Source organism: Diuraphis noxia, unplaced genomic scaffold, assembly GCF_037042655.1.
Source record: "Diuraphis noxia isolate RWA-SAM2 unplaced genomic scaffold, SU_Dnox_SAM2 contig0003, whole genome shotgun sequence".
Lineage (NCBI taxonomy): Eukaryota > Metazoa > Arthropoda > Insecta > Hemiptera > Aphididae > Diuraphis > Diuraphis noxia.
Genome location: NW_028301713.1, coordinates 18,766,231 through 18,792,621, shown reverse-complemented (window position 1 = coordinate 18,792,621; position 26,391 = coordinate 18,766,231). Strand labels below are relative to the sequence as shown.

The following is a 26,391-nucleotide window of genomic DNA, read 5'->3' as shown; positions in this document are numbered from 1 at the left end:
ATGTAATGTCTTTGTATATATTCATTCGTTTATCATATCTTTTTTTGTTTTGTTGTTGGTGTGTGTTCGCTATTACAACACTCGTTTTTTCTCATGTGTTTTTCTCACCATTTTTTCTTTATATTGTCAATCGCCACTGCGGCATTGTTGTTTGTATATTGTTAATCGCCACTACGGCATTGTTTATCTTTGTATTTGTCAACGTACCTTTGTCGTGTGCTAGTAAAGCCACCCTTGTTGCACAATAAACTTCACCACAACACCCATAAGTGAGTCATTGTTCTTTTTATACTATACACGTTCTTCGCCCATGTCTGAGTGTGTTGCAACATGGCGTTACGATCGGGCGATCCTCAGTGACGTATTTAGGGGGGGGGCTAGAGGGGGCGATCGCCCCGGGCGGCATTTTTATAGGGGCGACATTAGATTTTTACATAACCCATTAATTAATGAAAATGAAAATGAAAAATATGTGAATTTTAAATATTTATTGTTTTGTAATTATAGTTGATAATAACTAAACCTATTTTATATTAAATATTTAAATGTGATTAATTTATAAAGATAACATAATGTTTAAAGTTTGAAATCTGCTTTTTTTTCTAACTTTTGTTCTAAAAAGGATGACGATAACGGGTTGTCATCGGAAAGTAAGCTCCAACGCGCTCGGTAGGTTGAAAAAGTCAAAAAAATTGGCGGAAAAACATTGGCACCCGGGCGCCAAATTTCTGAATACGTCTCTGGCGATCCTGCGTCAGCTGTTGATGTTGGTTGTCAGCACGCGTAAGTCCGCCAGCAACCGGTGTGGTGTGTGAGAGGCCGCCAAGGCTACCCAGTTCATCTTTACCACCTTCAACACGCATCGTACTCATCTTAGTTTTTAATTAATTTTAAGACCCCTTTCTAGTTGTAAGCCCTGCGCGTCATTGCATCAAACCGGACCAGACCACAGCCCCCCCCCCCCCCGCTATCATAGTGTAACGATTGTTACATACAATATATATTATATTAACATGATATAGAAACCTATGTACTATATATATATGTATATCATATACATAACATAAATAATATTATGCTGAATATGTATTAAGCCCCTCCTGTTCCGTAATATAAATATTATTGTAAGGCTACGGCCAAATAGGAATATGGAGAAGAAGCTAGTTCTCCGCGATTACCATCACGCTCACCTGAACTCCGTACAATTCCACATTTTTGGTAACTTTGTTCGTAAACCGTAAGTAATAATAAATCTGTTTGTATTAATAATAATTTAGACCAATCGTTATTTATTTGTAATATTAAGATCCTAATAACATTCATGCTCCCGAGCTACGGTGACAATATATTCAAAAGAACGATAGTTTCTTCCCTGAATATCTTATATTTAACGGGTCATCCCCGACTACGTTACAATAGATAACCTGTACCATCCTGTCTCCCGTGTAACTTGGTTCCTGTCCCTTTGTCGTGTAACCGTTGGTCCAGGCGGCCGCCGTCATCGTCGTCTATTAATTATAAATTGTCGAGTAGTGATTTGGGTTGCCTATTCACATCGTTGTTAGGGGCATCGGTAGGACGTGAGAGGAGTTGCCTACACAGTTGAATCGCGGGCGCTGGCCACCTCCGTTTGTGGCAGTTGGTCCCGTTCGGCATCAACTCCAGTCACATAGTGCCTCACCGTACAGGCATCATAAAATTAATTACAAAAAAATCATCAAAAATTGCATTTAATCATAAAATACAAGATTATTTTATGAAAAATTAAACAAAATATGTATTTGGCACATTGCTTCTCTGCTGTGAATTAGGTGTAAATGTAGTACAGTTTTACCTCTGTAATTTAACTAATTATAAATATAGAATAATGTTGACTGTATTTTTTTATAATTATATATTATAAGTACAATTAAATTCCATTAAAAAAAGTTACCTTGTTATGTTGAAAAATGAAACTGTGTAGTTTGTGGATGAAATATTGAAGCATTTTTTTTTCTATTTTTCTCTTTTTCATTAACATCTTATTTGTACCTACTTGAATATTAAGAAATTATGCGTAACTTATTAAAATAAGTTCTGTAGAATTCAAATAGATATGGTGATTTAATTAAAATGATGAATTAATGGTTAAATCTATTAAATAGATTAGGTAAATTCTAAAGAGTTACTGATGTATATGATGTAGAATTGGAAATTGTCATGATGTTTATTATTACAGATCTACGTAAAGAATACTTAAGGTTTATAACAAGTATGTACAATTTGTAAAATAATAATCTGGTGTTAGAATGATGTTATAATTTTTCTTATATAATACAATATATACACGATAATAAATAAATAAGTATGGGGGTGTAGTGTCCGGGCGGATTAAGGCGTCGGTTGCGATGCACACCGTCGCGCGTCGCCGATTCGAATCCCGGTCATGGGCGGCATCGTTTTACAGGCAGTACACGGTGTCTGGAAAAAGAGGCCACCTTTCCCACCCGGGCATGGCAGAAACCTACGGGTGCCCATATGAAATTCTGCCAAAAACATCCACGAGTTCCAAACCAACAGTTCCTCCCTCACAGTTCCGCAGACTAATGACCCTTGCTGTCGAAGCCTCAACCTAAATAATAAAAAAAAAAATATTAAATAAATAAGTAGGTACTAACAAATTGGGATAAGTGATGCTTGTTCAAGCTATCAATAGATTAAAGCATCAATGCTGTAAAAAATGTGCAAAGATGGGCCGTAACTTGCCATTATTAAAATAAAAGTGTAATGTTTTAACATAAAAGAAAAAAATTGAAAAAAGTCTTCTCAGTTTTCATAGCTCAATTAAATGTACTAAATTTAACAAGTTACCCCGTGGGATATAATGTAGTGATTACCAAATCCAATGTTTTATTATGTAGAGCTCGGGACTTAAACCACTAAAAATCATTAAAATAAGCCCTTAAAAACATCATTAAAAGCTCTCAAATAATCTTTTAAAAAACTTAAATTTTTGCAAAAAAATTTATCAAAAGACAAAAAACTAAACAATTCTAACTAAAAAATGAAACAAAATAAAAATAAATCTTTAACTTTAAATAATAAAATAAATTTAACTTAACTTTCGAGACTTTAAGGATTTTCCGAGGGATTTTCTGAAAAATTAAATGTAAACGATATTTATAATAGTTGAAAACATTATAAAAACGTAGAAATTCTGTATCAAATAAGCAAAAATAATAGAAAAACGGGAAATAAGCATTTTTTTGAAAAATCGCTGAAACAATCGAAAAAAACACTTTCAAACTTAATAATTAAACGTATTATAATATGACAAACAATTCCATCATAGCACTATGCTACATTTTAAGTCAATCCATAAAAATAAGCAAATGCTTTAAGTCCCGAGCCCTGGTTATATGATATGCATAATATTATTTTTCTTTTTTCAATTTTTTTTCATGAAATTAATCCGTCTTGATAAGTGTTAACAGGATTTAACAAATCCAGGTCATAAAATATATTTTATAATTATTAATAATTACATTTTTTTAGATGATGCTAGTACGTATCATTAAATTATATTATTTTGTAAAACATGTTGTTTGTTTTAAGATTTTTACTCATACAAAATTTTTCATTATGAGAAGTGTAGGTAGTAGGTATCCATTACAAGATCCAAGGAACTAACATTATAAACATCTAAGCAAGCATCGGACTTCGATTAAACACAACTACCTAAAAACAAATTTTGGTGGAGTGGGGTACACTAATAGAATAATTTGAAAAATGTGTTAGTATATTCAATTAGATATTGTTTATGTTGCTTGATAATTAATATTAAATATTAAACGTGTGAATGTAAGTGATCTGAATCATAAATATATTATTCCCTAGAATATAAAAGAATAATAAAAATAATTTTGGATAATTCCAAAACCCTATTTAATCCGTGTCTTATTTGTTTAAATTTAATTCAAGTGCTTAAATGTCATTTGTCAGCGTACATCTGTGATTTTAAATAATTTCTCTAATGATTAAACGACTTTAAATTATTAACCAATAGGTTAGTTTTTTTTTCAATTGTATTGAATGATTCACATTTTTTTTTTTTTTAAGGAGTTTTCAAATTGTCTCTGACGGCTGTAGCATTAAGTGAACATCAGTTTATTATTCTTCTTCTCAGCTTACCGGTCTATTAAGGACCATTGTTGCCTTTAAAGGCCACTACATCCCTCTATATTGTAAGTCACCTCATATGTCACATTCTGGTATATGGCTTTCAAATCCTAGGCAACTACATCGATCCACCGGGTCCTGGATCTTCATAGGGGTCTTTTTTAGTTCATTTTTTCCACGAATACTTTTTTTATTAGTTGACCATCCGCTTTCCAAGTGTGTCCAAACAATTCTAATCTTTTATTTCTAATAAAGGCTAGAATATCTGATCTTTTGTATAATTTCTATAGCTCTTCATTTTTTCTTCTATCAAACGTGTATGTTTCTCAGTTAAATCGTGGTCCAAATATATTCCGGAATCTTTTTCTTTCATATATTATTAACTTTCTCTCATCACCTTTTTAATGACCTTGTTAATGGCCATTGATTATAAATTATAGTATTTATAATCAATGATTATACGTAGTATAGTAACACCTGCTCTCGCTCATGATTCTTTCATTTATTTCTTGGTGCATATTGTTCTTGTTATTGACGTTTCCTCCTAAATACTTGAAGTTGTCTACTGCATCGAATATCCATGACATCACCATGTATTTAATTTATTTTTAATTTATATTTAAGCTCATTGATAGGATTGCCTTAAGTAGTCTCTCGGTTGTCTGGGTAACTTCCTCTCTAGTATCACCTATCACTAAAATATCATCTGCGTAAGCCAACATCACTGATTCTCCACTTATCTCTATTTGCCGTTGTTCATGGATACCGTTGTGCCTAGCCACCGGTCGTTGTGTTCACGCCACCGACTTTTCGTCGTTGCCCAACCGTCTTGGCCTTTACTTGTGTTTTGTTTCTCTGTCTACCGGAATTGTTTTACGTCGCGAACCGGTGCGCCGTCGCCGTCAACAACACCATATTGGTTGTTTTCGTGCGCCCGAACCGTGTGGTGTTTCGTTTTCTCGTGTCGTATCGTCCGTTTTTTGTACGCAGTGCGTTTCCGCCGTTATCCCCACTACGTGTCTTGTCGTTTGTCATACGCCGTTCACACGCGCCGGCTCGTAATTATTGCCCGAACCGTGTTGTGCTCGCTTCTCATTGTCGTGTCGTCAAATGTTCAACGAGAGCTCAACCATTCTGCGATTGATTAGTAACGAAGTCCACGAGGTCGTTGACTCGTTGGCCGATTTCGCCATCGTTGATGTTCGGTGTATCGTCGCATTCAGGACTACCTCCACCTGCTGATTGTCATTCCGGGGCAACTACACCGTCACCGTGTTATCACCGCTATTCAACTCCGATACTAGGTCGTACACACGTTATTTCGTATTTATTGTTTACTTTTTTATTCGTATCATCGTGAAACGTATTACCACTATTACCTGTGGTATTACTTATTTGTTGTCGAGTTATTATTAAATTGATTTATTGATCTGCTGACCGGATTGTGGTAGCGCATTTTTATTATTTACTAACCCTAGTTGATAAGTCATTTCCGTTTCAGAACATTACAATAAAATATTGTTCTGTACATTGTCATATGCCTACCACAAGACATTGTTGTTGATAGTTACCTCATTATTATACATAAACTCAAAAGCTTAGCCCTTTCCTACACAGTCCATCCTTTCAATCTCTTCCCTTCCCTTAGATCTACGAGGAAGGCAACTCGACGAAGACAGCGACGCGAATCGTGTTTACATGTAACTGCCGCCTGCGCACACACACACACACACTTATACATGTGTCACCCGGCTACGCGTGCAGTCAATCGCGCACAATACTATCGTCCTCTTCGTCCTACTACAACTATCATCACACAACTAGTACACGTACATCGTCTGGGAGGCTAGGAATTAAACATACGCCAGCGATGTAACGTAAGCGGGCAACACCTGATGAAACAAAACGACGTCAATCTGAACGGCTGCTCTATGCAGCTTTTCCAGGTTATGTAATGTTAGTTCCTTGAAAGGTATTTCTGCATTTTGATTGTTACCGGTAATTCTTTTGAGAATATTCATATAAATATAGCGGCACATGACAAACACAGTTTAGTTTGTGGTGTCATGTTTGAACATTGTATATTTTAGTATTTTTTTGAGATCTTTTAAAATAATTATTTTCTATGATATTTTGATTCTGTCTCTGTAAAAAGTATTAGGTATTATTGACCAAAACTTTGAAATTTAAATTTTTTTTTACAATAAATAACAATTTAATTTTTTTCCAGTACAATCCAGAAGTATGTTATCAGTTTTATTTAGTAAAATATTTAAATATGTTTATCTTATGGTATATGTTTTTACAAAATTTCCATTGCTGAAATATAGGCAGAAAAATCAAAACAATTTCAGGGAGGGCTAGTATTTTAAAAATAAATGTGTGTTTGTGATACTGACTTAACCTAACTAAAAAGCGTTTTGTTATTGTGGATGGAAAATTTACTCAGTGATGTTTTCTATAAATTTTTAGTAGTATTTCCAAGTCTAGGAACTTATCGGAAATATCAAAAAATTTAAAAAAATTAATATTTTGAAACATTTAATTAAACTTGTGGTTGTAAATGATTTGAATCAAAAATATAGTATCCCTAATATCACTGTAAGAGTGTCTTATTCAAATTACACAGTGAAAAGTACATTTTCAGCGTAATTATGGGCTTTTAAATAATTAAAATGATAATACTTGTATAAATTTAAACCGTATATTCTGATTGGCGTGTTATTCATACTTTAATGATCCAAGAAGGTCTTAAAAAGTATTTTTCTCTTGAGTAACACATAAATATTTCGGTAATATTCTTTGTTTTTGGAAACATTCTATGGATAATAATCCTATTATATAGGCAGTAGCCTATATAATGAAGTTGGAACAACATCATAGTTTATCCAACTCTGTTAAATTTCGTCAAGAACAGGTTATCCCAGGAAACATACTATAATATTATTATCTTTACATTGACATTATTATTATTTTTTGTACTTTTTTTAGCACAATTTTATCAATATTTGATCTTAATAAAAAGTATTTGTAAGATTTATTAAAATCAGGAAATTTAGAAATATTCTATAATTAATGTGTACATTTTTATTTAATTTTAGACGATCGAAGTGAGAAATCAGTTTTTTTTCTAAAATATGTTGTTTTATAGTTGTATTTATTTTAAAATATATTTCATTTTGAGAATTATTACGATCATCTATTTATTTAATTGTATAAGAGCAATGTAAGCGAAGGGCTTCAATTCCGCATTAATAAAATCTGTCTATTTTATAAAAAATGCTAATGAAATATATAGGAAGTTTCTTAGGGAATTCCCGGGAATATTCCAAAGTCTAGGAATTTATCGGAAATTACTGTTGCTTTGCTCAGTGTAGCTTTTCATAAAAACATTTTTATCGTTTAACTAAAATTCATCAAATCTATACTAGCTATTCAAACTACATTACATCAAATACTTTTATGAATAGGCTTGAAGCTTGAGGTATTCAATTTTCTTGAAAAATGTACATGCATTTTTGTTAATTAACTTCTCATGGGTCAATGCTGTGCAAGATTATTAATATCTTTTTTAAAATTAAAATTGTATTTATACTTAATAGCTAACCAAGTATACATAAAATTAAATGTTATGAGAGATACGCATTATAGTTTTTGGATAAATATGAGATTCATCTAAAATTGTTCACCCTATGAATATCTTGTAGAATCTTTAGAATATTTGACCTATAGTTTGACTGACTATTGTATGATTTAGAATGTAAAAACACAAAAAAAAAAAATGAAAATTTCCACAATGTAGTTAATTTTTTACAGACTTGACTAATCGATTCAATGCTGATACCGATGAATCAACTGGTAATATATATATAATATATAATGATAACTATTATAAGCGTGTATTAAAATTAACCCTTGTAAATTAACCCTTGTCGTATTGTCTCGTCGTACAAGTGCGTAGAATAGCAAATTTTACGCTCAGCAGATCACTTTTATCTCCGTTAGTTTAAAATTTTGAGTGATTTTTTTGAAATTGACCTATTATAAAAAATTATTATCTAGGGCATCTCATCGGCTTTTTATTATATTTTAATTTTAAAGCGAGTTATGAGTGTTTTCAAATATACAAACAATTTACAATTTTAAAATAAACTTGTACGACGAGCGATCTAGTAACTGGTGTTTTGGGAATTAATAATCGATGGGTAATATTTTTAAATAACAAACGATTCGTTGAAACTACGAGACAATTTCATAGTTTTTTTCAGCTCAAGTAATTTACATCAAAGGAACAGGTTATTCCAGGTGACATAACATATTTTTTAGCAAGTCTGGAGTTTCATATGTTGGACATTATACATTTTTGTACTTTTTTTAAATAATATTTTTATGATTCGTTAAAAAGTATTTGTAAGATTTATCAAAATCAGGAAATTTAATAATATTTAATAATTTATATGTAAAATTTCTATTTTATTTCGGGGATTGTATATAATCACTTTATATTTATAAAATATGTGTTTATTTTTACTAAGTTGTTTATGAGAAGTCGTAACGGTTACACCATGTGACGAAATAAAAAAGTCATTATCAAAACCATCTGTTATGAACCCCGATTATTATAATTATTAGTAGTAGTAGTAGTATTAGTAGTAGTAGTATATAATTTATTATCATAATATTATTACTTATTTGTGATGTGGGGAACGAACGCTAACTCAACACTCAACGGGCTAATCAGTCGATGTATGTTTGCGTCTGTAAAGATAGTGTGTAGTAATTTGTATCTTCAATAAATATTTTTACTTACCAAAATTAAACCTTTCAGTGTATTATCACATTTCATATCATTTCATCCTTGAGACGGCATCGAACCAAAAGATCAAGTTTTCGATGGCTAAATTTCAATTGAATGACGAGTGAAAAGCGCATCGAGTAGTGTTGACGCCAACAAGTGACCATCTACATATTACCTATAAATATTGATATCACGTCGAGGTCACCAAAATGTAGGAGCCGGGAACGAAACAATAATAGTCCGCAAAGCCCGGTCAACAAAATACTTCACGTGTTATGTATAATATACTCTGATATAGAAACGCGCGTGCCGATACTGCTGCTACAACGTTCGGCACAAGACAAAAATGTCACGGCGGCCGTGTTAATTAATAATATTTGCATAACTGTCGCGGCGGGCGGCGGCCGTGCTAACAGTCCGCGCTCCGTCGTCGATGACGGCGATAGCGCGTCGTATAATCTATGCATTATATAATAACTCATGTGAAACATTAAATAATAATTATTACAAAAATACAACAAAATAAAATAAATAATTATGTGCGTGGCGGCCGGTGCAACGTGATATCAATATTTATATGCTATATGCAATATGTAAATCGAAATAAGCAAAACGCCTATGATTATCTTATATTATTATCTTGTATTATTATCTATTTCGAAATTTTGCCTCGCTTTTTTTGTCATTTGATTCAGCTTCTGATTTTATACTATTAATTCTATTATTATACTTGAACATGGACTTGAATACTTTATTTTATGTATAACAATAAGTAAAAGACAATCTTATATAATAATTTAAAATAAAATTAATTTCCTTAGATAATAATAAAAATTTTCCCTATATGTGGCGACATTGAAATACAATTTTCCCCGCAAGGAGCGTTGAGAGTTAATTTTTTTCAAGTGTCAGTTCTAGAGTCACAATATTTGTCTTCGTTGTGCAACCTGTATATCTTAAATCGTGGTTACAACCATAGATAATAAAGAAATGGATGGGCCATGCTATTGTTCTCATCTGTGACAGAAGAGAACTTAAGTTACCAATATGGTTACAAAATGTATCACAGGTTACTGATTATTGGTATCATAGGCTTTATCAGTTTATCACCATAAATATTAAATAATAATAAATCAATATATTACTATATTCGTATCTTGTCTTGAATAGGGAAATAAAATAATTAAAGTTTTAACTCTTAATTTATAATATTGTGAATTACAACTAAAAATGATGTACTAATTTGCATCAATTAAACATATATTTTAATAAAAACGATTGCAGCGAAAATATATCCATTTAAGATACTCACTGGGACCAATTGACGAATTTAATTATCTTAAAATATTTAGATATAGGTACGAATGTATCACGAATTAAAAAATAAAAATGATACCATAACAATTAGGTCTAAATACACAAAACTTGTTTTATTTCAAAACCAGTAACTTTAATATGTTTTTGTGTGATTTTTAATTTTAATTTTAATGTAACTAAACTTATTCATTAACCTATTATTTAACCTATGTTTATACTTTATCATGACAAATAAATTAAATAATTTCTTATTTATCATGTATTTTATTATTATCTATTGCCAAAATGACAACATAGACCTCATGCTAGACTTAACCTAAGTCTATAATTGTCGATTGACAATAACAAAATTGAAAATATCATTATTTATCATTAGTTAATATTAGTTATATCATATTTATTTATCTATTGAATAGATTCTATTCTGTGATATTATTATAGATTATATTATTATAAGTTTTTGACATAGTTCCCTATAGCAGATCACCCATTTTATTTTAATTTGTATTTATACCGAACAATTATTATTTTATTATATCAATATTATTGTCATCATTAAAAATTATTAATTATCTATGGTTCTATGCCCTATCTGATTGTTGATAGTCGAATGGTAATTAATGGGCTGGCATATTTTAAAATTTCGCGCGCCGAGACGTCATGCTTTAAAATTGTGCTACCCGGCAACCACTATCTAACCACTGTGGTAACATAAGTTCTCTTCGATCACAGAACGCTCCGTGTATAAGGTATAGGGATGGCCAATCCATTTCTTTATTATCTATGGTTATAACAACCAAGCAATGGTGGCAATGGTGCTATGATCCCTCGCCATACCAAGAAGTTTTCGAGCAATCAGCACTGGTTTCAATCACTAAACGTATATTTATATCAGTATATCCGTTGAGATGGGATACTTCAATTTCAACATTCTTATAAACGATTCCGTTTATACGACAATCAATCAGGGGCTCGCCGACCCACCTGAACCAATATCAGCGAACGTGCAGAATCTGCCAGATCCCCGAATTTTGAGAGACGTAAGTCACCGTACCGGATTCTCGACCAATGTAACCCACCTCTGTCGCTTTTAAAAGCCGACCGTTCCCGGTTCCGACTCACGGCAGCAGTCGCTATTGACAGCTAGACTCTACTAATGATTGACCCAGTTCCCTAAACTCTTAATCCCTCGAACTATATTTTAACTTACTTTGTAAATGGGATGGTGCCTTTTGCCCGTTGTGGAATTACGCCGAACACTATACAGTTGACTTTCCGGCCTGACTGTCGTCCTAGTGTACTCACCACCCATTGGACATAAATAAAAATGTCTACAGAGATAAACAGATGAAATGATTGCCAGAAAGTCAGTATTATCATTTCAAAATATGAAAAGGCCTTAGGGCAACTGTTTCAAAGTATAAACGAAAATTCCTTACATTTTTAGAGGAGTTCACAATTTGAGCGGAGGGCTTCGATCCCAAGCAACTTGAAAGCTGTCTATTATTGGAAATACTAATTAAATATATAGGATATATAGATATAGATTCATATCTGATCTCAACTTACCGCTTAAAAAATGTATACAAATTATCACGGAATTAATTTACGTAAGGTGATATAAGGAAGATGTGCTTTGTAGTTTATGAATAATTGTGGAGGTTTAATTAAAATGTTTTTGTTCCGATAAATAGGTTTTAGAATAAATATACTATATCTATCCTAATAAGTGTTCTTAACTTATAAAATGTTTAATGTAGATATACAAGAAACAATTAGAAATTATCATAAGGTTTTTTTTTACAGATTGGGGAAAACGATTCTCATTATTTTTATTTAGTATGTATTAAAATTATAAATTATTATAAAAGCTTTGATTGGGTATCTCGTGTATTTATTGTAAAGTCCAGAGTACTATACAGGGTGATTTTTTAAGCATGCTCGCCCCATTTTTATGCTTAAATTATGCATATATTCAAATTTTGATTTTTGGAATATTTAAGTGTAGTTAAAGGCGATATTTTTGAGTACTTAGATTTTTCACAACTTTTAAGGAGTATCCTGTAGCGATACCAACTTTGGTTTTTCAAATGACAACCTATATGTTTTAAAGCAAAATGTGATTCAGATAATTTTTCTGAAAATTTTGACATATTGCAATCAAAATTCGAACGAAAACTTCCAGAGTTATTCTACTTAAAATACTAAGGAATAAGGATAAAAGTCTAATACTTAAATGCCTACGTTGTAAATGGATACGATAATTATAATTCGGTATACAATATAAAAATAAAATATTTGTTAATAATCACTACTTATTACTAAATGGCCAAATATTGCATCTGACAATTTTCAAAAGAAAAGAAAATATGAATAAAATAATATCCTTTTTATTTTATCCATGTTACCTATACCTTATAGGCAACGTTAATATTTGTATAGCATAGGTATACCTACTTATAATAAAATACCGAACAATAGTGTACAATAGCACAAATGCGAAATATGTACGTGTATCCATTTACAACGTAGGCATTTAAGTATTAGACTTTTATCCTTATTCCTTAGTATTTCAAGTAGAATAACTCTGGAAGTTTTCGTTCGAATTTTGATTGCAATATGCCAAAATTTTCAGAAAAATTATCTGAATCACATTTTGCTTTAAAACATATAGGTTGTCATTTGAAAAACCAAAGTTGGTATCGCTACAGGATACTCCTTAAAAGTTGTGAAAAATCTAAGTACTCAAAAATATCGCCTTTACCTACACTTAAATATTCCAAAAATCAAAATTTGAATATATGCATAATTTAAGCATAAAAATGGGGCGAGCATGCTTAAAAAATCACCCTGTATATTGGGCATCATACATTTTAGTATTTTTTTAATTATTCTTGATGAGATTTTTCTGTTTTGGTAAAAGCATTTGAAAGACTTCTTAAACTTAGACAATTTAAAAATATTTAAAATCGTTAGTAATCAGTTTGTTTTGTAAAATATGTTTGTCTAATTGTCTTATTATAGTAGTGTATATTCATACGAGGCATCCATTGATATGAGAAACTTAAGGGGATTCGATACCGACTGGTTTTAAAGATTTAAATATAGGTAATTTCTATATTACGTGCGTGCAAGGCATGGTTATGCCGTTATGCGTGTGTAGTAACTGTTTATTAGTATGAATGACTCTCAGACCACCAACTAAAATGTGAACACTCACGCACGCTTATGCACATATCACACCTTGTACCACGTAGGGCACGTGAGCAAAATTAAATCGACCAAAACATCCAATCTTTTGTGCATCAGTCCGATTGACCTAATTATGCGATGAGACTTCTAAAAACTGATTTAAATTCGTTATTATGTCTTCTATAGATCAACCGAGTCACTATTTAGAATTTACAATTTTAATTTAGTGTAGTCAAAACTTAATTTTTTTTTTAATTTCACAAGTTTTTAATCCATATTTAAAAGATTAGGGGCCAAAATTTGAAAAAGTGGCTCGACTGATCTCAAGAAAATATAATAACGAATTCAAATCAGTTTTAAATATCTTATATTCTTATCACATTATTAGGTACATCAGACTCATGGACTAAAGATTGTTACGTTTAAGTCAAAAAAAACGGTCAGTATCGAATACCTTTAAGTGAATCCATAAATATTCCAGGTAGAGCTAATATTTTTAACTTAATTTTTTTCTGGTGGGGAGGGGGTCTGATGACACACAATCTAGAAGGGGAATCGTAAGTTCCTACACGAGAGTAACAGGTAGACAATTACATACGTTAATTCCTACATATGTGATGTGTAAGTTCCTACACGAAAAAAAAAAGGTACGTATGTTAGTTCCTACACGACGAAAAACAGGTACATGTGTAAGTTCCTACACGGTAAAAAAAGGTACACGTGTAAGTTCCTACACTAAGAATATTATAAGTTATCAATCTAAAACAGTTATATCATATTATAATACTGTCATACGTATTAACTCTTTACAATTACGATTATTATTTTTTAAATTATTAAATATTATATAGAATGGATAATTTTTATTTTTATTTTTTTCAATAAATGACAAATTATTATTATATTATTACAATTATTATTTTTAAAATTATTAAATTGATAATATTTATAAGGTAAATTATTAAATATAATAAAGAATTATATATTATATAAAATAAAGAATTAAAATGTATGACCGTATTATAATATGATATATCATTATAACTAGGTAATATCATATTGATAACTTATAATATACTTAGTGTAGGAACTTACACATGTACCTATTTTTTACTGTGTAGGAACTTACACATGTACCTGCTTTTTACTGTGTAGGAACTTACACTTGTACCTGGTTATTACTGTGTAGGAACTTACATATGTACCTTATTTTATCGTGTAGGAACTAACATATGCATCTTGTTTACCTGCTAGGTCTCGTGTAGGAACTTACATTCGCCCATCTAGAAAACCTAAATGTTTCTAAGGGGGTCAATGGAATACTTTAGAAAATTTGTTATGAAATTCCCAAGTTCATGAACTTATTGGATACATTATACGTACTTTCTTCAAAATTTAAATATGTTTGAGCATTTATTAAACTTACATTTTTTTTGTAAATGTATTGGGTAAAGTCAGTGTCGGCCTGGCCATGGCCGCTGGGCCGCGAATGCGGCCGGGGCCCCTCCGTTTTTTTTTTTTTTTTTTTTTTTATAGTCAATTTTGTTCTTATTGGGTTTATAGGGAATAGGGACCCCCCTCCCCCGTAATGTATTTATCGAAATATTCAGCTGTTATAGGAGCAATTTTTCTTTAGGGGCCCAGGAAATTGAAAATTCATTCAATAGTCATATGCTTTTCCATAGGTTAGGTTAAGCTAAGTTAGAGGAGGTTTTTTTGGATTAATAGCGCTACTGCAAGTTAAGTTAGGTTTTATCTTTATTTAGGACAAGACCACGAGGACCCCGCTTGCCCGACCCTACAGCCTGTGGGGGCCCCGGTGCCCCACTGTTGGATTCAGCAATCATACAAATATTGCATAAAAAAAATGTATTATGTATTAATTTACAAAACCTACTATACGTCTATAATATCTGTATAACATATAAATATATAATAATGATGAAGGTATGACATTTACTTATGAAAGTAACTTACACAATATTATTCTTATATAGCTTATGGATATATCTCCTAAGTTTAAATATTTTATAATAGAAATATAATTTTAGTTTTCGTAATTTTATTTCTGTGTTATTAATAATTATTATTTATTGTTTTGTAGCTTCAAACGTTTCAATAGTTTCATAATTTATTTTTAAACGAGTGATTTCCATCGCGTCGGCTTCGCGTTTATATTATAATATTATTATAATGTTATTATTTATAAATAATATTATCGTATCCCATCGACCATAGTTATTTATAAAAATATTGTCGACTAACATAACTAGGATAATAATATGTACACAGCTATGATTATTGATTTGTTATTTTATTAATCTGACTGCTGTAGTCGTGTACTCGCGTGCTGTCAGTTATTGTTAATTGTTATGCGATACCTATATTTGATGTTATACTGTTGTCTATTGTTAATTTATTTACCGTGAATGTGTGCAATTAATTTATGATCATGAAACGTATATATAAATTTGGGGCCGCAAAAAATGCAGAAAGAAATAAAAAAGGGTATTTTCAAAGCTTAAATGTATAAAAACAAAACTTCGCTCAACGTTACACCAAAATCACCTTACTCCATTAATGTTGATGGCTATAGAAAAAAATATAGCTATTGATACTCAACAGTTGATAGAAAAAATAGCTTATTCTTCTCAAGAATTAAAAAAATTACTTATTTAAAAATTGTGCTTTATTATTTAAAATATTCTTACTAGGTAGGTATTTCAAAAATAATTAGTTGTAAAATTGCTTTTATATTTAAGTTAACTCATGAATCGTGATCATGATATTATATAGGTATTATATATTATGATCCATATTGCTGAAAATGTAAAGTACCTATATTTAAAGAAGTATATTAAAATAATGTTTCAACAAAACACAGTGTACATTTTTTGGGGGCCCCTTAAAAAAACTGATCCACAGGCCTTTGATATGCCAGGCCGACACTGGGTAAAGTTGTGTCAAGCCTCAACTGATTTTAATCAATCTAGAAATAAAAGCCTGACAAAAATACGTTAACTCAGAATGATCGGATTTCAATTCTGTAAAAATATTAGTACTTATTGTTGTTATTAAGTTATTGTGGAGATACATTTTAAAATAACTGTTTAATTTTTTTTTTAAAGACATTAAGGTGAATCTAAAAATTACAAATAAATTAAGAAACTCAACTAAAATTTAACATCAATTTTTAAAGAAATATTAAAAATCGATTTCCAAAACAACCTAGAAAAATGTCGATCGACTCAAAAAAATTTTCAAAATTGAAATCCGATAATTTTAAGTATGTTTAATCTTATCAGGTTTTTGTGTCTAAAATGTTAAATAAAATCCAAGTTTCCAACCTCCTTGATCAAATTCAGTAAATTTTAAAATATTAAATAAGCAAGTAATAACTATCTAACATTTTTATTTATTTCCAGATCTCCTCGGTAGGTTATCACTTTCATTTTGTATAATATATTTGTCTTATAATGGTATATGTTTTTCTTATTAGGTTTTACATCAGGAAAAGCTTAAGTGTAAATCCATTAAAATTCGAGGAAGGGCTAACAATTTTAGCATTAATGTGTTTTGGGTTGGAAGGGGGCTAAGATCCTATGCAACTAAAAATCGTTCAGTTTTGGTGAGGCTTATGGAATAGGTACATATTTTCTCAGAAAATTCCTGAAAATAATCTCAAGTCCAAAAATTTCAAAGTAGATATTTAAATTTTTTGTTTAGATGTTTAGATGTTTAATTAAACTTGTAGTCATAAATGATATATATCACTAAAAATATTACAGGGTAATATTAAGGCTGTTAGATAATTCCAATATTTTTATTAAATTATATTAATTAATGATATTCAAAATATACTAGTAAATATCAGTTGGCCGTGTAATAATTTGGTTTTAAATAATTTCTCAAATGTAATAATTATTTAAGCTGTCTAGTATAAATGTTGTTCTATTCGTACTATGAATGATTATTTATTTTTCATGAAGGGATTTCTACAACAATTAGAGTTATATTTTAGAAATATTTCTATTCCCGGAAAAATTTCTTGGATTGTAGGTATATAATTAAGTGGTAGTTAAAACAACATTTTTCCAGCTCAGGTTTATGGTGTAACAAGGGCAGGTTATCCCAGGGGACATAATAAATTAATTTCCGAGGCCAGAATGCTGTGTGTTAGACATTACAATAATAACTTTTTTGCATAGTAAAAAAATATATTGTATTAATTTGTGAAAATCGTTATACCTACTTCAAAATATTTAATAAATAATAGCAGATTTTTTTTTATTGTTATTATTCCAATAGGAGATAACTGTACGTAATCAGTTTTAATTCGTAAAGGGTGTTTGGTTTAAACTGTATCATTATTTATCACAATTTGTCGAAAAACATAAAAATTGATCAATGTTAAAATACGACTTTGTTATTAATATCTACTAATTTTAATTTATTCCAGATTCAACTTGTACGTAATCAGTTCTATTTTTTATAATGTGTTTGTTTTAGACTGTAGCATTATTAAATATATGCATAATTTGTTTATAGATTTTCCTTGGGGGGGAGGGGCTGGCCAAACGTTCGTAACAGTCGGGAACTGAATGTTATTTGCGCGGCCGGCGTGGCACCGTGTAATAGCCTGCTTTATCATATACATAATTATTTCACATATAACACAATATTATAAAGAAGAATTAATACAAAAATAAACAGATATGTTGTGTACTTGTGTTTGCGTGATGCGTAAGTCGACTGCGGGATATAGCGAGTAATCATTTTTTAATTATAGTGTTGTCGTATCGACAGAGGGCTTCGTTCCTACACAAATGAATGCTGAATGTTTTTAAGGAATTCTAATGAAATATGTAAGAAAATTTCTTAGGATACCCAAGTCCAGGAATTTATTATCATGAATATCCATTAGAGCATTTTTGATCAGAATCGACTAGCGTATACAATGACCTTTTATCTTTGAATTCATATTTAACAAATCTATAAAAATCATTCAAAATACAATCATTGTTCTTTAATGTGATTAATGTGAATTTTGTCAATATTTGAACATTAAACATATAGTCATTAAAATATGTAAATCCATTGCTTTTTCTTTTTCTTATTTATCTTGCGTCGTGACCAGTGCAGCAGTTAAAATACTAAAGCAGATATAATGCATTGAATAATGTTGTTCAAACTACCTAATGGTGGATTGCAAAATATTGGATAGTTGAAAAAAAAAAATTAATGATATTTAATTTATTAAAAACCAAAACATGTTTTCCTAATTTATCGATAAAATTCAGATTTTATTTTTATTTAAATTAAAATTTGATTTGTAAGTGATTATTGATTAAGTTTAAGTAGAGTGACATAAGTAAAATAAGCTAAATAGTTTTCGAATTAATTTAGAAATTTGTTTAAAATGTCCCACCTGGTATTTGAAGAATTTACAAAATATTTATCCTAAAGTGTTACTGGTAGTATGATGATGATATGCCAAAGACAAAAGGAAATTATTCTAATGTTGGTGTAGTTTAATAGATATTAAAGATAGGATCATTGAAGTTAATCCAAATATGTATAATTACTATTAAAAGTGTATTCTAAATGAAAACAGATTATAAACAATTTCCGAAGAATATTCTAAATGTTAGGAATTTATTGGAAATAACAGATTAATACGTCTTTTCTCAAAGTTGATTACCTTACAATGATGTTATACGTATCTTTCAATTCAGATTTAATCGTATTACTGGTGTGCCCGTCTTTTTATATTTTATTGTTTTATGAATATCTCATTTATAGATTGGGCCATTTAAATTACTCGTTGTAGAATCATTAATTTTAATAAAATAATAATGAACAGCAATTTTTATGTGTATAATAGTAATTATCACTTAGCAATCAAATCTATTGCATAATGGTTCTCAGATAATAAATAGGGATACCTTTTCCTGTGAGCCTCGAAGACAGATTTTTAAATTTTGAATATTTCTCTCGAAAACAAATACTTTAATGAGTTTATAAATTGTGTAGGGTTGCTTATAACATTAATGTGTGAAAATTTGTTTGATTAAATTTATTGTAGTTAAATAATTATGGTAAATCATTGGGCATCAAATTTGTCAAGGACTTTCCCGTGCAGGATCATTTTATACTTTTTTTACATTTTTCTTACGTGATTACTATTATAGAGTGAAATAAGAAAGATACACTTTGTAATTTTCTAATAAATGTGAAGATTCAATTAGGTACTATGTTTTCCTCATAGTGAAGAATTTATTGAATCTACAGAATTGTTATCCCATACTGTGTTACTAACTTATATAAGCAAAATATTATAGAATGTAAATACATTAAAAACAATTGAAAACTATTAAAATGTTGTTACAGTTACTGATGATGAAAAGAGAAAGGTTTTTTGTTCTACGGGTATGTAAAATTCAATTTCTGTGTATTAACATTAAAATTAATCATGAAGACATAAACAGTAACTATGTACCCAGTGCTTTAATTGAGTGGGGACGCGGAGAGTCTGAGTCCATTTTCTTTGTAGAAAATATTTATGCATACCACTTTTAATTACATCAGAATCAATAAGATATTTCAACATAAAGGTACGCACAAATTTTTTACAATTTTGCATTCCCTTTCTAATTTTTTAGAATTAAATACAAAAATAATTTGAATAAGAGGTTTTGACCTAGGCATAAGTTATCGACAGGAGATTATGATTTATGAGAAATTTTCATAGTATATCTAGTCCAAGTGAATGGTATCAAAAGAATAGGTTATGCTAGGAGATAAAATATATAAATTAGCGATTCAAGTGCCATTATATTGAAAACCATATTTGTTTATTAGTATATTAGTATATTTCATAATTTATAACAATTTTTATGTTTTTCTAGATAATTCAAGTACGTAATCAGTTTTATGATAAAATATTTTAATTGTCTTATATTGGAGTTTATCAAATTTCCATAGTGAGAAGTTTATTTGGAAACTCATTAACATTTCAAGGAGGGCCAACAATTTTAATATCAGTTAGGGGGCTACGATCCCAAATTATTACAAGATAATAGAAAAACTTTTGGATAATACCAAAAATGTATTTAATTTTTAAGATGTTATACAAATCAAATTTAAGATGTACTATTAAGTGTAATTTGGGTGAGCAATGGTTGGATTTTGAAAAATCTGTCCATTTGTTTTTAAAACATGTATATATTAATAATCGAAATAACAAATACTTGTAGGTATCCCTTAAGTAGTTAAATATTAGGTACATTAGAAAAGGAAGATATAAATATAATTTTAAAAATGTAACTATTTACAATAGTAATCAAGTACCACTTACGCAATCACACGCTTTTTGCTTACAAATCTTAAGCTACAAAAGTTACGAAATTGAAATTTGGAAATGGTTTCTCAATTGATCTAGATCTGAAATATAACTGGAATTTTAAATATTCACATTTTACAGAGGAAGTGAAAAATGGATCTTGAGATTCACGGAAGGAATTGAAATTGTTTTATAGTTTGTGAAAGTTATCCTAGGTTGAAAATTATAATAGTAATAATAGAAATTATTAGTTATTAATTTATTATCAATTTTCTCCGTCATATGACGTAAACTCATGTATCAAGTTGTCGTTCTCATTACCTCAAATAAACAATTTCTATCTTGAAATAATTAATATAATATAATTATTTGTTGACTTCTAATTCGAAAACCACTTCACTGATTTTAACGAAAAAGCCGATGATTGTCCTTAGACCTATCTGGAAATTTTAAAGAGGAGTTTGAACCCGATATCGAAATAACGCTACGCTGAGAGTTATAGAATATGAATCGCGGTGTACCAAAACGAAGATACACCAATTTAACGGCATATTTTTTATTGAATTATTTTAGGCAATAAGAATGTTGTCGCTTAAAGCATTGATTGTTATATCAACGTCTTTTTTAATTTCTAATTTGATGTTGAGATGAGTGTTGATTGAAAATATTTCGCGGGATTTGGGACAATTAACATGATTTGAGGTGGATTTGCTTGGGGCTAGAGATTTATTTGCAATATACCTAGAGGCAGGATCAATTAGGTCGGTCGTTTAGGTTTGGACATCATCGAGTGAGGTGACATAATAATATATATTGATTTGTGAACTGTGAGTGTCTCATGTTGGACATTTTACATTTTAGAATTTTTTTTCAAATGTTATTGGAGAAAATTCTTATGTCTTAATAAAAAATATTAAAAACAGGAAACTTAAAAAAAAATTTTAATTAATGTCAATATTTTAATTTTATTTTTATTCTAGATTTATTAGGTACGTAATCAGTTTAATTTTTAAAACATACGTATATTTACACAAAGTTTTCCGTTAGGTATGAAAATAATAGGTGGTAATACATTAATTTTTAAGGAAGGCTAACCTATTTAACATCAATGTGTCCGAGTGAATATTCTTGATTCCAGAAATGTGTAGTTAATATTTAAGCGTTTTTTAAAATATTATTCATAATGTGTTTCAATGTTTATATAAAATTGTGGTTGTATAATATAATCCGAATCCAAATATTTTATATCCTAATTCTACGACACAGTTAATGCTGTGGTAGGGTCCACTGTAGTATCAATTGAACATTAGTAGATTATGTTCATACATACAAATTGCAAGTGGCATGAGTAAGTACACAAGGATTAAATTATACTTCTTTACAGTGGGTACGAATAAAAAACCACCAAGATCAGCATCATGGCCAGCAATCACGACACACACATTTCTATTGTTTTTTTTTATTCTAAATTAAACTTTGCAATATGTGACACAACCACATTGTGTTAAATAATATTTCACCTAGTTTGGGACAAAATGTCTCATTTATAGTTATATGCAATACCTATACATCATGTTATATTAATTTAACAAGTCGGGAGTATCATCTGTTGTCAGACTTGTAAAGTACTTGAGTAAAAGTATTCAAATACTTTTTAAGTACTCAAATACGTATTCTAAATACATTTGAAAAAAGTACTTGGGTATAGTATTTGAATACTTTTTAAAATACTTTTTTCGTCTTACTTTTTAATTATTCTAACTTAATTATTCTTATTCTAATTAAATTTTGTTCTAAAATTAGAGTTCTAAAATAAAAAAATAATTTAGTTGATTAATAAATAATAATTCAATTTATCTATAAGGTCATTAGTCCAAGGAAAAAAGATAAAACATATTTAAAAAAAAAAGTATTTGAAAGTATCTGTAAAGTATCTTTTACAAGACTAGCTGTGTGTTGTGCATTATATGTATATATTTTTTCGTTTTTGGTTTGCTTCTAAAATTTTTGTTGATAATGTTTTTCCGTCATGATGAATTGTACCAGTAATATTTATTAAAATCTTAAAACATTAAAAAATTTATATTAATTTTTTTTATTCTCCAGATCGTATTGTATCGAGTACGTATTGAGTTTTATTTTGTATACAGTGTTTTCGTATAGAAAATGTTATGTTATGTTCATACAAACATACATTTCGAGTTGTAAGGAGTACATCCAGATTAAATAATACTTTACAAACAAAAAACCACCAATGCATCATGGTTAGCGATCACGACACACACATTTCTATTGTTTTTTCTTATTCTAATTTAAACTTTATAATATGTAACACAACCACTTTGTGTTAAATAATATTTCGCTTAGTTTGGGACAAAATGTCTCATTTATATATTAATATGCAATATCTATACATCATGTTATATTAATTAACAAGTCGGGAGTATCATGACGTGTTGTGCATTATATATTTTTTTTCATTTTTGGTTTGCTTCTAAAATTTTTGTTGATTATATTTTTCTGTCATAATGAATAGTTTTAATAATATTTATTAAAATCTTAAAACATTTAAAAATTAATATCAATTTTTATTATACTCCAGATAATATTGGTACGTAATGAGTTTTATTTTGTATACACTGTTTTCGTATAGAAAATGTCAAAATTTTCATTCTTATAATAATTAGTATCGCTTTGGGACTAGTATAGAATAACATTTTAGTTTAATTTGCGACCAAAATTCATCTTTATATGTGCTTAGAATCATCATCCACCATGTGGTATGGAAATCTTAGTAAATAATCTATGAATTATGAATCTTAGACACAGTTGTTAATATGCTGTAGTGGAATCCACCGTAGCGTCAATTAAAACATTAGTGGATTATGTTCATACATACAAATTGTGAGAGGCGATGAGTACACGTGGATTAAATAATACTTTTTTACAGTGATACGAACAAAAAGCTACCAAGATTGGCATTATGGTCAGCCATGGGGGTGTTCATGTTTTATATAAATTATAAAAATATTTCAAATTAACGTATATTATGACTATTTTCATAATATATTATGCCGTCATTATAATATGCCGTCAAAATAAATAAAAATAGAAATATATTTTATTGCCCATCCTTTTAATTATTTCATTTTCGTGCCCATGGCCCTTACAATAAATAATAAAGTTACATTTTAAAATTACTGTTCGGTAATAGTATTTAATTTCCATAATGTAATATGAATAAAATTTAAGTTATATTATTTAATGTTAGTCATCAGTATAAAAATTAAATTTTTAATTATTTCTTTAATATACTAATCGTTTAAACTGCCTAATATGTCTAATATCAATTTTCGTCATACTCATACCACACCCACGGCCAAATTTTCCATCTAATATCAAATACACGGTTAGTAGCTAAGTCGAAGTAAATACATAATGAATATTTATTTTTATGTTTTTAGAATGAATGCTAACTACATTTTTTATCGAATTTTATCCATTCCTATATAAAAATGATTTGAAAACATAAAAATTCACTAAAAATTTTCAAAATATTCTCATAAAAAGTTTAAAGTAATACATACATTATCCCCCTCCCCCAATCTGAATTTTGCAATTTTTCGGGCCAATAATTAGTATTCAATTCCTGTGAATTCCTGACCAGCTTTTTATAATTCCTGGTCTGATAAATTTCCCGGAAATTCTAACCCCTCTTTATAACGACCCGCTAATGCTACCCTACCCGATAGCCTGGGTTGTAAACCACATAGCGCATGGCTGTCGCATTGCTGCTCATAATGTATAACATTATGAACCCCCGCGCCACGTGGCGAACTGGTCGCTAGATTCATGGCGGCCGGTGGACGCTTCTCGTGTCGTCGACTTTAATCAGTCATCTTGTTTATATTATCAGCTATCGCTTATGGACTGAGAAAGCGATCATTATGTAATTGACAAGAATAAATCCTAAATACAATTTCTCATGAAAAAAAAAAATATTTATTTATTTAATAAATTATTTATATAACACTTAATTTTTTTTATATATTTTTTCATTGAAAACGACCTTAAGGTCTTTGTCAGTGCGTATCTTAAGTGGATAGTAAGGAGACTATGTAATCTTTTTATCTATGTATAAATCACTATATACATGATACTACCCCCTAACTCCAAGAGGTGACATATTATGTGGTATTTACTTCTAGTGGAGTTGGACCTATTGGAAACTGGATGACGCAATCGGACGAAAGCATGGGAAATTTGTGATCGCGTAAAACCACACAAATTTTTTTACACTTTACTGTGAATCGAATCGATGACTGTGTGAGTCACGATCAACTGCGTGAGTGGGTAACTACTACTCCACTTTGGTTCTACTTATAATTTAAGTATTTAACCCTAATAAGTAAAAGTAGCCCTAAAAAAATAAGATATTCAAACATATCTTGGGGGGTTATCACCCTCCCACAAATACGCCGCTGTAGAGTCCGGGGTATCATGATATTGTATTGAGCATCATTTGAGCATCATGTGTTTTGATAAAATTTATCAAAATTGGGAAATTTAGTAATATCCATGTTTATAAATTGTATTTTATTCTATAATCTAAAAGTACCAAATACATTTTTAAATATTATTTGTTGGTTTATGATTGTTGAAAATGTTAATAATGTCATTTGTAAAATAATAACAATTAGTGTGTGTTGCACCTAATACACTCAATCACAAAATGTAATATGAATTTATTTTTCAGTAATCTTACAACAAACTCCAGTTACTGACTTCTGTGAAATTATGGTTACCGAAGACGATTCCGCAACTTTTTTTATAAATGTATTATATAGTGAAATATTATTTACAGTTTAACTTAATATATTAGTATAAATATAAATTAAATTGATTTAGAAATATTTAAACTTGATTTTTGTTATATTGTTAAGTTGTTGTCAACTCCCAATGGATGTATTTTAAGTTATGGCTAAAATTAATGTACACGTTTATAGCGTTAATATTTTGAATTTTAATGATTACAATACAATAGATTTTTTTTGTTTCACAATGTTTTACAATAAAATATATACATTTATGACGAGGGAGAAAAACTCTTATTTTTTCCTGATAATTGCTATGTACTGACGTCCCGCTAAGACTACTAAATACGTTTTTACACGTAGATGTACATAAATGTCCCTGGGGCATATGATTTCACCACCGATCACATTGTGCCAAACCTCGATCGCCGGTGCGAGTAGAATAGAGATTAGAGAGGAAACGCGGAGTTTAGGACTATATAGACGCCGTGCATTTGACTGAACACAGCGCAGTGTAGTGGACAATGACCGAACTAGTCAGGGGATACACAACATTATTATAATCATTGATTATAAATACTATAGATTGCTCACTGCAATACAAAATACGCTGCGCGAAAATTATTTCCGATAGAGTGCGGTAAGGTATTATTTTCGTCTACAATAAATTTAATTCTAATCGCCGGCCGCATCGTCGTCATCGCCGACCGCCGTCGCACGTCGTCGTCAGCCGTCGTCGTCATCCGTCGTCACCTGACCGAGTGAGTCAA

At 29.9% G+C, this 26,391-nt stretch overlaps 3 long non-coding RNA genes across 4 annotated transcripts; 2 read left to right on the top strand and 1 right to left on the bottom strand.

The window, feature by feature from the left end:
• Positions 1-1,787: 1,787 nt before the first annotated feature.
• Positions 1,788-9,278, bottom strand: LOC149056922 (uncharacterized). Its single transcript, XR_016190887.1, has 3 exons — positions 8,969-9,278; positions 8,847-8,916; positions 1,788-2,611 (listed from the first exon to the last, which is right to left on the bottom strand). It is a non-coding gene; the product is annotated as an uncharacterized LOC149056922 (long non-coding RNA).
• LOC149056921 (uncharacterized) lies at positions 7,975-10,431 on the top strand. The gene is made up of 3 exons (XR_016190888.1): positions 7,975-8,016; positions 10,241-10,314; positions 10,365-10,431. It is a non-coding gene; the product is annotated as an uncharacterized LOC149056921 (long non-coding RNA).
• Positions 10,432-22,847: 12,416 nt separating this feature from the next.
• On the top strand, positions 22,848-25,899 carry LOC149056920 (uncharacterized). 2 transcript variants are annotated; one of them, XR_016191139.1, is made up of 2 exons: positions 22,848-25,133; positions 25,564-25,899. It is a non-coding gene; the product is annotated as an uncharacterized LOC149056920 (long non-coding RNA). The 2 variants fall into 2 exon arrangements; XR_016191138.1 differs by having other exon boundaries at positions 22,848-25,160.
• The last annotated feature ends 492 nt before the right edge of the window (positions 25,900-26,391 follow it).